This window comes from Nanorana parkeri, unplaced genomic scaffold (genome assembly GCF_000935625.1).
Source record: "Nanorana parkeri isolate BGI_ZX_2015 unplaced genomic scaffold, ASM93562v1 scaffold494, whole genome shotgun sequence".
Taxonomy (NCBI): Eukaryota; Metazoa; Chordata; class Amphibia; order Anura; family Dicroglossidae; genus Nanorana; species Nanorana parkeri.
The window spans coordinates 307,698-318,122 of record NW_017306762.1 but is presented as its reverse complement, the minus strand read 5'-3'; the positions used below and the strand labels follow the sequence as shown (position 1 = coordinate 318,122).

Below are 10,425 nucleotides of genomic sequence, written 5' to 3'. Positions count from 1 at the left end.
TCTTTCATTCTGTAAAACTGAAATGTATTTCTTTGTCACAATATCAAAGCTGCAGTTCCAAATAGTTTGATAACAACTAGCTAAGCTGACCATACACCTTTAGATTCATTCTAAATAGGAATGCTGAAAGAATCTCTCCCGCCAGATTCTGTAACAGTCAATAGTTCTTCCTAACTAAATTTCTTATCACTAAAATGCACACCCAACATGTTTCACCATTTTTTTTTTAAATAGCTTCTTCAGGGGTATTAAAGTGCTTTGTGTTATAACTTAGTGACAGAGCTCATGATGCCATTTTACAATTGAAGCTTGACAGGGGCTCCAACCCTCTCACCATTCGATCCAAAATGTAAGGAAAAAAGTTTTGACTTTAGGTACGCTTTAAATATAAAACTGATGTTTTTTTGAATGCATACAAACTACACACTAATGGGAAAAAAACCACAATGAACCTGTTTTGTATATATACAAGTCTAGCCATCTAAACTGGTTTGGCTAAACTTTTAACTGCTAGAGAAAGCAGCATGTTTGCTTGCAAACTCCTGTGTACTAGTTCGCTCACTGCTAGAGAGCAACTCCTTTGACTAGAAGGGTCAGGAGTGTTGGTCTCTTGCAAGTGGTGGCAATCTGTGTGTGTTTTCCCATGTCCGGATCAAGGAACTCAGGGTTCTTATTGCCAGGTATGCTGATCAATTAATGAAAACCCTAAAGCTATCCTTTTCTTTCCTTCCCACCCGGCCCTTTATTGCATTGAAATGGCCATAAAAAAATAATTCAATGGGGGAATTTAATAAAACTGGACAAGACAGAATCTGGAGCAGTTGCCCATAGTAACCAAGTATTAAAAATGAACTCAACTATTAAGAAAAATGTATCTTATTTGTGTATCATTCGGCTGTAGATCCTCAAATAATCTCTGAATTGGTGCTGACAGTGATGGACTACTATCTCATGTTTAGTTTACTAATTCGTATTGAAGTTATACACTATCACAGGAGTGAACTTGGAGCAGTGGCTACAATACAACACACACAGGGACCATGGGGAACAAAAGTAGCCCCCCTCCAGAAGGAAGAACAGTGTCGGCAGCAATTCAGAGATGATTGGAGAATCTACAGCCGAGCGCTACAAAAAGAAGATAATTTTTTGTTAATAGTTAGAGTACTTGAATGCATTTTTGACATGTACCTCCTGAGTTTAGTGTCTCAAAGCTTTGAAAATAAATGGTAGATAGAAGGTACAGTAATTGGCTGCCATGGGCAACTGCTCCAGTTTTAAGAAGTTCCCCCTCAATGTATTTAACATACAGCAGGCAAAAGTACCTAAAACTGAATCTTTTCCTCCCTTAATTCCTTGCGCAGAGGCACTTAAGTTGGCCATGCACTGTACACATTCTGGCTAGTTCTTGATGAACTGGCTGAAAGTTGTTGGGTGGGTGCCCATCAGCAGCCTTCCATCTGGTATCCTTTGATTAGAAAATTAAAGGAGCTGGTTGGAAAAGTTTTGGGCTAACAGGCTCAGTAGCCAATTGGCTGCAATCGCTGTTCAGGTATTCTAACCATGGCACACCTGCTGCTGTCAGAATACAATGGCCCAGCAGGAGATTTGTCCATCCATGCTTTGAATTAAAAAAATATTTTTTTTTTTACAGTGTGAGCCAGCTTTAGACGGGAAGGGGAAGCAGTGCTAGCCAGTGAAGCTCTACTTTAATATCCATGTGCTTTCAGCCTAACAAAGGAAGATCTCTGACAGTAAGGCTGTCCATACACCTATCAATTTTTTTTGTACAGCTCACATGTCAATCGAGGAATCCTGCTGTTTACATAGTATTCTGAAAGGTTCCGCCAGGACCTGTCAGAATACCCGGTGAGAGCTGGCAGCTCATTGGCTGATGGCCCTGATCGCTCCAAAATTTTCCGGCATTAATGCTGGCTGAAAGGGAGTCGGCAGCCCCACACACTGTGAGAATGTCGGCCAGTACATTAAAAATCAGCCGAAATAGTGTGATGATTCCATCAGTGTGCTGCTCCTCCTTTATTATTCAATCATATGCTGGGGTTGGTTTTGAGAGAGGCTGTGCTAGGGGAATATTCTACAGACCAAAAACTTGTTGTGCTGCCTCAAAGGTGTCTCTGGATTAAAAGACGGCCTGAACATAATTGATACTCTTTTAAAGACAGTTCACATATATGTACTTGAACAGTGTATTTAGCCGATTGCCTGAATGTTAGCTTTAAGTACTTCTTGACAGGGAGAACGGCAGCCATACATCAAGGAAATCAGAGACGACATACATCAAACACTTCACAAAATGTAATAGGGGGGGGGGAGAGAGCGAAAGAGAGTGAGAAAGAGAGAGAAAGAGAGGGAGAGAGAGAGAGATTAATTAGTATTCCACGATGCAGAAATAAAAAAAAGAATCGCACTCATCATCAACTCATAAAGGTGGCCATACACTTTACAACCCTCGCAAGACTTTTGGCTTGCGAGGGTTGTAAAGTAATTAAAAAAACGTACGATCTGCCCATCTTGGACAGGCAGATCGTACCCCGGAGGGGAGGGCTTCCGATGACTGCAAAGCTGAACGGGCAGTGTGCATGTGCGCACACCGGCCCATTCGGCAGTTATCTCTCGATCTCAATCATGCTAAAAACCAGCCGAAAATCGTAAGATTCTCGGCTGGTTTTCCAACATGCTCGAAATACAAAAGACGTGCGACCGTACAGTAGAAACGGTCGCACGCCTTCCAAACACTGCACGATTACCGTACGATCACGGGATTTCCCGCGATTCTCGTACAAAAATCGTACAGTGTATGGGCACCTTAACACTCCTCTTGAGGAAATGCACGGACTGATCTCATTAGACACACGTGTGGATCATTAGCCTCCAGAGTCCAGCATATCCGTGCTAGGGCTCCATCGCAAGACTAAGGTCTTGCGATGGTTGTACAGTGTATGGCCACCTTTAGTGAAGAAGACAAATAACCGCTCTCCAATTTTATAAGTACCATGGCTGATCTCTAAAAGTAGGCAGGGACAGCCAATTTCAACAACAGTTTTATGTGCTATCCATATGCATGTTCAAAAAAGCGAAGCAGTTATTAAACTGGATAATCTGGCCTGCTTTTATGAACCGATCTTTGAATTTAATAATGTTGGAGAGATAGTGACAGAGTCTGGGACCACATCTTCACCCGGTAAGACCAGGGTTTAATTGCACTGTTGATAGTCATGCGCTACTAAGCGAGTTATTCACTAAACAGCCTAGGGCAGCAGAATGAGAAACTGACCTGAAGGGAAGTGAGCCAAAGCCTGTTTGGCTATTTACTGCTGTTGTGTATGGCTGTTTTCAGCCGTACATGGGCTGCATTCGGCTCACCTCACCTCTTTTCGGCTCGGCCGAACAGCCTCAGACCGTTCAGCCGAACCAAAGGGAAGAGCACATTTGCCTCAGCCGATCCTCAGCAACATCAGACCCTTTAGGTTTTTAATGGGGATCTTAACGCGTAACAAACAAAAAAAACCAAACTAAACCATGGGGTCCCCCCTAAAATTTCATACCAGATCCTTAGTCAGAGCAGTGGCCTGGCAGAGCAGGAAAGGGGGGACGAGCGAGCGCTCCCCACCTCCTTGCACTATACGTGCCCCCTAAAAAAGCACCTTGTCCCCATGCGGATGAGGACAGGGGCCTCTCCCCACAGCCCTAGCCTGGTGGTTGAAGGGGTCTGCAGGCAAAAAAAAAAGCCCCCCCCCTGTGAATAAGGGGTGGTTGTTACCCCTATTAATTCACCAAATACTAGACAAAATGGTAAATAAACACAAAAAAAGGTTGTTTATTTGAACAAAAAACAAAAGCCATTTTTAAAAACAAGTCCTTTATTATTAAAAATAAATTTAAAAAAATCGATAAAAAACGATGTAATCCAAAGGTCAAATCATGTCGTCCAGCGATGTAGATCCTCGTCGATGAACGATGCCCGCCAACTCATTGAATTAAAAAATAAAGTCCCGCCGTTTGCTTTCAGGCCGATATCTTTGGACATCTACTAGGCCCTAGTGTGATTTAGCAAATGGGGGTTGGGTAAAGGGGTCAATGTATTTTAACTTATAGGTTTAAAGTTTGAGTTTAGGGTCAGGCTGAAGATTAAAGGTCAGTGTAACAGGGCAAAGATTAGGGTTAAGTGTTAAATAGTTAGGTAGTATTTAGGCAACCTATAGGGGTCTATGTAAGATAAAGGGCTTGTTTTAGGGTTAATGTGTGGCCTTTCACATAAAAAAAAATAGGTGCTGCTCATGACGCTTCCTGTGATGGTGTGACAACAATGCTACACTACTCTTAATTTCAGAGCTGAGTTTCCACTCTCATGTAGGCTGTGACTGCTTGCACTACATTGAGATGAGTTGTTGTGGGGGACATGGCTATGAGCATTGCTGATTCACAAGCCAGTAGTTTGTCAGTCAGTAGCTAACCACATCTAATCCTGCCCACTGCTTTCTGAACTGAAAGGCTGTGTCTGTTGCTAAAACCCTCCCATTGTGGGCTGCAGTGTCTGGCAGGGGAATTACAGTTAGTGATAGGTTAGAGGGCCGGGACACTGTGCCAAAAACTAAAGTACTGTCCCAAACAGGTCTGGACATGGCAGTGGTGCATGCTGTTTTTTGGGGTTATCAAATGCATCTGTCACTGACATGTTATAACTACAGAAAGAATGCAGCACACACAAGGGAGGTGGGAAGAGGGCTAGTATACCTGAAATGTAGGAACACATTTAAGGATCACCATATATGTTACAATCTGACCATACAATCTTTCTACAATAAATTTTAGATGTACCAAAACTATGTAATATTAGGACCTACCCAAGTTATACAATCAATCTGCATCCAATCAGGCAGGCCCTTGCACTACTTAGTTGTTGGTACGATCAGATGGTAACATCTGTGGTTAGCTTTACAAATGTAGGACTGCAACAACTAATCGACTAAGTCGATAATAATTGATAATAAAAATCATTGTCAACGATTTTCATTATTGATTGGTTGGTCAGTCGATTCGTTGGGCTGCTTCCAGCTCCTGACACCCTCCCTCTCCCCACCGCTGGCAGACATGCCCACACTGCTCCTGGACTCACAACGAGCATGCCGACAGGCCGGGCCATTCAGGGAAAGGAGCTGCGGAGACCCGGTGAAGCCGCGTACGGCACAGCGTTCAAGATGCCCAGGGAACTGGGGACACAATGGCCGGGAACTGTGACCAGCAATGAGCAGAGCGTATAGAGCCTGTGCCAGTAGGGAGGAACAGGAAACTTCTAATTTTCTTACTGTGTATGTTTTGTGTGCTGTGCGTGTGCTGTGTGTACATGCAGTGAGTGGAGTCAGTGGCGCAACAAGCGGGATGGGGGGAGGAAGACAGTGCACCTCTCCCGGGCACAATGATGGAGATGATGACCAGGCAGCAAACACACTGCACACGGAGCTGCGCGCAGCAGAGACAAATGCCAGTACGTGCAGTGTGTCCAGCAATATGCTCTCCTACGTTCAGCTAGGCAAGAGCTGAGCGTGGTGAGATAATTTTTTTTTAATTCATAGCCAATCGGCTTTCACATATGAATGCAAGCGTCAGGACGTGGATTCAAATGTGCAGCCAATTGGATTTCCAAGACATAAGCGTCTGGTGAGAAGTCCAGGGGAAAAGTCCACTTTGTAATGTTTTCCTTCCTGCACAAGTTCTATCTGTGACATATGCCAGGAATGAGAGCTGTGCAGAAAGAATGAATTTTATATGTTCATTAATTATTTAATTGCTTAATTATTTAATAATTAGCTAATAATCAAATAACTAATATTTATTAATAACAAAATGCATATTTATTCAATAAAAATTTAAATTTTTTTATCCGATTAATCGATCGAAAAAATAATGGGCCAACTTACCGATTATGAAAATAATGGTTACTTGCAGCCCTATACAAATGCTTATAGTTTAAAAGAAATGGCCTGGACCCCCATTTGCTAAGTCCTATCCCCCTTTTTTTCTGCAATATTACAGCTGGTATGAAAGACTGCACTTTCCACAACATACAGTACATACAGATACAAAGAAATGTAGGAACGCCGGTCTCTACCTACTACCAGCATAAATGAGGGTTCATAATCTGCCCCGCAGAGATTTATAAAGAGAACATAAAAGATCCATAACAAAGGAGGAGTGCTACTTCACAAGCACTCCCTCACAAGGAAAAGGTGGAGTGATCACAGGTATAGAGAGTATTGAAATAAGAACCCAGTACTATAGAAGACAAGAGGCAAAGCAACCTCCCAGAGGTCTCTACCAGTACACATATTATTTGGCCTATAACCGGTTAACACTTACACTGAACACCATGAGCACTCTGTATTGCATATCTTCTATTTAAATTAGTGATTCATGTAAAGGAAAGTACATAACACCAGTTTCTTTTAAAAGACGGGAAGAGGGCAATTGTTTGAAATTAGTTCCTCATTTTGTGTTTTTGAAATTTTAATTATATTGATGTGAATGCAAATGGGTCCGAGTCATACCGCTTGTGATGCTCTAGCTAGCTTCATCTGAGAATGTTGGTGCTCGTCGGTTATTGTCCAAATGGAGGTAATGCTATAGCATTCCATTGCTGCAAGCTTAAATCAAAAACAAGAAGTCAGGCCATTTGATATTCAAGAAGAGCATCAATGTAATGTGAGTAAGAATAGAAGTGGTCATATAAAAAAGAAAACAAATGTATAAAATAGTCGTATTACTAATTCTGCCCCATTACAAGGGCAATTATATAACATTATAACTAAAACTACCTAAAGCAAGCATACCTCTTGTATGGACCCCTATACATTAACCCAGACTAATTAAAAATAATAATAAACAGGTAAATTCAATTTCTAAAGTCTTCAAGGATGCAAATGATATGTTAGCAAAAGCAGCCGGAGAAAAGCAAGACTCGAATCAGCCACAAGAAGCTAGTTAACTGTAGGAAAGGACCAATGCTAAACAATATCATACACGCTATTAAACAAGCTTGTATACAAGCTCAGAAGACACCTCAAATGCTTTTCTTATATACTGGAGGAACTGGTCTTTTGGCCAGTAGAACTAAAACCAACAACTGACTGATTATCCTCAAGACTTCCTATTCTATCAGGTCTACCCTGGCCTGGTGGCTTTTATAGAGACTGTCCTTAGTTTGCGATAACTTTGCTGTGGTTGGCTAAAAAAGTGCACATGACAGATTCACATGGCCTTGATCAAGTTATGTCATCAACAGCCACAAACTTCTCTCTCATAGATGATTGTATAATGCAAAACAATGATGGCTAGAGGTACATTTCCATTTCTCTGTGGAAAGGGGAATGGTCAGAACACAGCTGCATAAGGATTTTCAACAAGTTGGACATTTCTAATGAGCAATAATAAGCAGTTCTGATGCTCAGAAGGGCAAAATATCACTCTGATACTGTATAAACCATATACAGAGGTTCATTGTAGGCCACTTGTGGGCCCAGGGCAAACATCTCATGGGTGGAACAAATGATAATACCAAATACAGAGACATATAAGAGGAGGGTCTGTGCTTACCTAAGATCAGTGAGTAATCCAGTCCCGAAGATGCACCACTCCTCTTCTGACGAGCATCAGAACATGCACATGCATCCTTTGTCCATAGGCCCTACTGGAAAAGTCTGCAGGGAGATGGTATCGCCATTAAGACCTATGGAGAACAGGCCATGTATGCACTGTACCATGCCGTCCCACCAGCTGAGAAGACTGGACCAATGTAGGATTTGTGTATATAAAATGGAGTACCCACAGCAGTTCAATTTGTTTTGTTTTTTTAACCTTCTGCCACTTGCTGGACATCAAGGCCTGCATGTATATGTATTTACTGCTACATAAATATTTGGCAGCAATGGATTTTCAAGGGAAGGAGCCTTGAGGTGTATTTTCCCTCAAAAAAGTAAAGTTTTCATATTTTCCTTTACCCTTCTCATGATATAGGTTAGAGTGGATTCTCTAACCAAAATATGTAACAAGCAAACTGATTTAAGAAGTTGCTACACCTTAGCATTTTGTAGTGTTCTTTTTGCCTGATGTTTTATAAATTTAAACGGAAACGAATCAAAATGAATGTCAGTGTGCATTAACCTGTATTGACAAGAACATGTCTCACCAGCACAATCTGGATCCCGAATGTATATGGGAACGTAAAATAAAACAAAATGTTGGGGACGAATTTTCTTTATCCCGCTGTAAGCTCAGAGCAATTTCTGCATGTTGTATGAGAGCTAAGGAAAGTCATAAAATACCTGGTGATCTCGTCATTCCCCTAAGCAGAGAATCACCTACTCTTTGCTACTGACCACACTAGACATGGAAGCAAATCCATACTAGCATGGTCAGTTTGCATCTTTTCTTCTCACTTCATGACATGTGCCTGCAGTCTCCAAGTCAGATTACAGCTGCCATGCCCATCCCCGCCCACCCCCATCCAGCCCTCTACGGTTTGACTGACAGCCTCTCCTGGCCACCAAGCATCTTCTGCAGTCTCGATCTCCAGCTTTTGGAGTTACAGGGAGAAGCGATGACCAAGCAGTCATGTGATTGTTGAATGGCAGCATTTTGTGATTGCTCTAAATAATGCAATATACTTTGGGATGGTAACAGCTGCCTTTGTTTTTGGATTGTTTAAATTACATTCACATACATTTTAGCTATTGTCCAATCGGTTATATAAGTTTTGAGGCCACGAAGAACCCATTCATCAGGCAAGTACAGGCTCGAAAAATTGCACTTGTTTGTAATGTGATCTCTTTAACAAATATTTGGATGGTACTTCGTGATTTATGGGTGCTGGCGACATTTATTCAGTTTGTGCAAATACTATCTAACCAGCTGGCAGTTGCTATAGAACCCCCTTTATTCCAGGCTTTTTCCAAGAACATGTTCAATAGAATATGCATTGATGTGTATCATGATTTGCTTTTGCCTGTGTTACAATTGGTGGTAAACAAACGTTTTGATGTTTTTCCTTTTTCCACTAATTGCAATGGAAAATGAATCGAGCAATAACGCAAAGGTGTGAATCCAACCTAATCTACAGCAACCAATCAGCAGTTATCTTTCTAACCTCTCTAAACAGACAGAAAACAAGCTTTCAATAGTTGCTTTGGTTTACTTTCCTTACGACATATATCTCTACATTTATATATGTACAGGGTAAACCCTAAAGGAGGAGGAAGTATTTATATTTAAAGTGAAATTTTAAATATTTAAACGCAGGATTTAAATCTTAAAGCTGCATTCAAGTACTCAATTAACAATACTGTACCTTATTTGTGTGTTACTCGGCTGTAGATCCTCAAATCATCTCTGAATTGGTGCGGACACTGTCCTTCTTTCGGGAGGGTGGCTACTTTTGTTCCCCCTGGTCCCTGTATGTGTTGTAAAGTAGCCACCGCTCCAAGCTCACTCCAGGGATGGACTACAATCTCAATACAAATTAGTAAACTAAATGTGAGCTTGTAGTCCATCACGGGAGCAAACTTGTAGTGGTGGCTACTTTACAACACACACAGGGACCAAAAGTAGCCACCCTCCAGAAGGAAGGATAGTATCAGCATGAATTCAGAGATGATTCGAGGATCCACAGCCGAGTGATACACAAATAAGATACAGTATTGTTAATAGTTGATTGCAAGTACTTGAATGCATTTTTAAGATTTAACTCCTAAGTTTAGTGTCACTTTAATTCTACTGCCTACAAGCAGACACCCTAAGATGCCTGTTTCTACCTGGGGTAGTCAGAAAGTGATCTGGAGATTTGCCAGTAATGTTGTCTTCTACTAATAAAGGTAATAGCGTGCACCTTGTGGTCACTAGGGGAAAGGTTATTTGCAACTGATGTGTTCACTGTCAAATAAAAGAGGAGCAAAAGCTCCTGCAGGTTCGTTTAGCGCTTCCGATCTCAAACAAGAATCATTGTAGTAACCCAGACTACAGCATTCTGGGAGAGTCCCACATCCCAGTTCCCATTCTTTCAGTCTCTTATTTAGTAGAAATAGTAACTAGCCTTGTACAGGAGACCTGACTCAGGACAGGTGAAGCAAGAACACATTATTTTTATAGCTTTCAAAGACATTTTTCTTAAAAAAACAAATTGTGCATGTTTGTGTTAAAATATGTATTATTTTTGCATTGGTTGAAAGGGTATTAGTGGAAAACGTTAACCAGTTTACCAGGAACAGTGATAGCAAATGCAGCCAAACATGCACATAACCCCCAATGCCCACAAATCATTCACATGATGCTGAAAGGCATATGGGCTGATATTAGCAAGTAGGGTCCCACTGCACTTATGGCCCCATTAGGGACTATAGGATAAAGACTTGTGGCAAA

General features: G+C 41.4%; 1 protein-coding gene across 5 annotated transcripts in view; it reads right to left on the bottom strand.

The window, feature by feature from the left end:
- The window catches only part of ABR (active BCR-related), a 306,836-nt gene that overhangs the window by 149,053 nt on the left and 147,358 nt on the right, over positions 1-10,425 (bottom strand). The gene's annotated exons all lie outside the window — the stretch shown is intronic.